Source organism: Lepisosteus oculatus, unplaced genomic scaffold (assembly GCF_040954835.1).
Source record: "Lepisosteus oculatus isolate fLepOcu1 unplaced genomic scaffold, fLepOcu1.hap2 HAP2_SCAFFOLD_37, whole genome shotgun sequence".
Classification (NCBI taxonomy): Eukaryota; Metazoa; Chordata; class Actinopteri; order Semionotiformes; family Lepisosteidae; genus Lepisosteus; species Lepisosteus oculatus.
In genome coordinates, this window is record NW_027167902.1 from 3,035,613 (window position 1) to 3,039,432 (window position 3,820).

Consider the following 3,820-nt stretch of genomic DNA (forward strand, 5'->3'; position numbering starts at 1 on the left):
TTTTACTAAAGTAAATGAAATTGTTGATTAAACAAGACAAATTGTTTTAAATGTATGCAATACGACGACATGAAAAACAACACTGAAACTTTTCATTGAAATACTGGACGAGATTGTGCATATTCAATGGATTTCTCCTGGTGCTTTTTTTCATCAGTCTTTTCATATTCTTGTTCTCTACTCAGGTGTCTCCTGTTCCTTTGGTGATGTCTGCTGTACACACATGGCATCATACACTTGAGCAAAGTGTGATACCACTGTTTGTTCTTCTCCTAAAATAAAGATGAACATTGACAAAAGTCAGAAGCACTCTTTTCTTTGACAGACGAACAAACAATGCAAGAATAACCATACTCTCTGTTCCTTACTCATTTCTACCTACCTGTTTGACCACTTTGTCTGCTTCAGTCAGGACAGGGTGCTGGGGCTGACTCTGAGCAATCTGAGAAGAGCTCTCTGTGATCTTCTCCCCTACAGTGGCTACATTATACTCTGTTTGAAATCCAGGTATCGCCTCCGGTAAGTTCCTCGGTCCTTTTTGGGACTTGAAAGGGTAGAATCATTTTGTGACTACATTTCATTGTCATGCACTGATATGTTCTGGTTTGTGTTCGATTACTGCAGGCGTTCAAGTACTTTCTTTTTGTTCTAGATTGGCAGTGTTTGAGATGGTAGGAACTTGTCATATTCTCAACTTATTTTCTCTATGAAACTCTGAATGCTCTGTAAACATACTATTTTAGCAATTCTTAGAAATCTGAAAGCAGTGTTACCTGTATCATTTTTTGTCTTGGTAGTAGTATTGCAGCTCCAACATCAGCACTTAAATAATGGTTTGTGATGTTACTTGTCCTTGGAGTTAGTATACTCCTGAGAAGTCAAGAGAAATCTTACGTAAGCATTAATTATGTTTCACTTTTGAAAGCAAAGTACGTGTCAAGTACTTTGAAGGCATTTGTTGATACTTTTAAGCACTTTCGTTGATTTTTATTATCCATCAATTAGTTATTACAAGTCCAACATTCTCTACATGATCTCACTCCATATTCAGAATGTGGGAATCCAGTTGTTTTAAGGAAATGCCACTGAATAGATAGTAGCTGCACTCTACAAAGATGAATTTGCTAATTAATCAGTCAGGGACACAGCTTATACTTCAGTAGTCTTAGATCATGTAATGATGATTATTGTACTTTATAACTAGCAAAATTCCCATATCCTGTTCATTGCCCATTTTTCAGTCATGTGGATTGACTTATGCCTGAAGTGGTTAATTCTCACCTTGACATCTCATAGAACAACTGAATCTCTACCAAGGGTGAATGTGTCCTTCCTCTTAATGTCTAAAAGAAAAGGTTAAAATTCATTGAAGCAAAATGCAACAACCCAAAATGTTGGGGAGGTCGTTTCCACAGTTATTTCATATGACAGTGCTTGGAGTGAAACTACATGACCATGGTGAAGAAGTAAAAACACTTTACCTTGTTCCTCCTGACTGATGTCCTTATGCGTGTTTTGCACAGTTGAGCGTTTTGTGTCTTGTCGTCTGTGTAGGCAACAGCCCTCTTCCCTGGGATAGAACTAGATGATATTTAGACACGTTAATTTGACTTCTCCATTGCTCACATTGATGTGGATATGATTATAATGCTCTGTTTTGTGGGCTTCCCAAGAAAACAATAAATCCCTTACTACTTGTTCGAAATGCAGTAGCACAGATCCTAACAAATACAAGAAAGAGAATATCATTCCTGTTTTGAGAAAACTTCACTGGTCACCTGTATTATCTAGGATAAATTTGAAAGTTCTTTTACTTGTTTTTAAAGCTTTAAGCGACCTAGCACGTCTGTACCTTACTGAATGTCTGTCTTCATATGTTCCTATACGTGACCTGAGATCTGCACATACTGGCCTACTGCAAATACCACATGTGAAATGCAGAAAGAGTGGAAAGGCTGCTTTTTGTTTTTATGCTTCTAAATTATGAAACTCACTTCCACTTTTTATTAGGCAGTTAAGCTTGGTACATTGTTTTAAAAAACATTTGAAAATGTTGCTTTTAGTTAAAGTGGTTCTTTGTTCTTTCTATTTCTGTTTCTTTTTTTAGTTCTCTTTAATTGTTCTTATTTTTTTACGACTTTCCTAATTTTTATTTATTTAATTAACATGTATGTTGCTTTACTGTATAGCTGTATTTTCCTTTACAACTGAAAGTATATCTCTCAATTTTAATATTTTATTTTTACTCTTGGTTTTTAAAGCACCAATGCACTATTTGTATGAAAGGTGCTCTATAAATAAAGTTTATTATTATTTTTAATATTATTATTATACTTTGTTACATTTTTGGTTAGGACAAAGATTCTAGTAGAGGTGGCCTCTTTTACCCTGTTCCAAAAAATTGGAAAACTACCTTCAGAATACACTGACAATGACCATCTACTGTCTCCTCTAACTGTGTATTGTCATCATGCATATCTTGTGTATTATTTATTGTAGTTGGTTTTGTCATTGTGTAAAGAAGCCACCTTTCAAGGCACTATATAAAATAATGTTTGTTATTATTATTTACATTTTTCATCGTAAAATCTGGCGAAGAGTCTTAAGAGAATATCAAAGAACACGTTGCTCTTACCTTTCCATTCCAAGAAATGCCCTCAGCTCGGATTGCAGAGATTGACCTCTCTGTCTCAAATTCTGAGAAACATAGACTCGATTGAAAAATGACCATTTCCTAAGATTCACATAACATCACCAGTCAACATTTGCCACTTGACATCAATAGAAACCATAGAGTACATGACATTTCCAATCAGTTTTCTTTCAAGGTACAATAGCAATCGCCTTGCCAGAAGAGTTATACTGCGGTAGATAAATATTACAAATGTCAGATACACGCAGAGTTGTTTGGATTACTATGAAAAGATTGTCAAATATATTAATGTTCATTATATTTCTTGGAGTGACAGAGCTAAAGAGAAAAAAATACTTACCTTTATCTCTGCAGACAGGATCGCAAGGGATTCCCTTATACTGGGTTCCTATATAACAAATAATACATTATTCAAAAAACATGATATTTCTCTGTCCATTGGCAGCATGATTGTTTATCATTACAGTTTTAGTTAGCTTTAATTTTGTAAACCCCAAGTAAACATAGTTTGTGCCTTTCTCTGAACTTTTTGGCATTTCAATTCAGTTGTTTGTAAGCTTATTTTACAGTTGCTAGGTTGATGAAGTTCCTGAACTGTGCAGTATTTCTTTTGGGTTTGGTGCGAATCATATTCTAGCGGTTGGGGGAAAAAAGCACAGGTGCCATCCCACCATTAAACCCTGAAACTTACCTTAGCCGATTCTTCAACTAAACCAGACATGTTAACTAAGTGTTACAGTATGTTTCAAAGTGTGTATTTTAGCAAACACAACTGAAGTTCTGTTGTCTCCTTGGAGACACCTGGAACTGGTGTGATGCTGGTTCTATGACATCATTGGTTCTAAATGTAAATGCAGGTATTGGCACAACATAGTAAATTGATGTAAAGTTATGGATCCATTTATGATTTTCACTCAGTTTGAAAGAGTTCCTGTCGTGTGGTTAAACTTTGTGTTACGGAGGGTTAACTGGGGTTCTGGCTACTAGTTAGGCTTGGTCATTCAGTCATCTGGTTCATGAAATAGGAAGCTAAGAGATCTGTGTTTTAGTTTTACTGTTTGTTTTTGTTCCATAGAATAAGAAATGTTTCATTAATATTAGTAATAGAGTAGCTGTTTCTCTAAACAGTGTGTGTCAGTTTGCACTGCAGGTGTGCCAGGTAGAGAC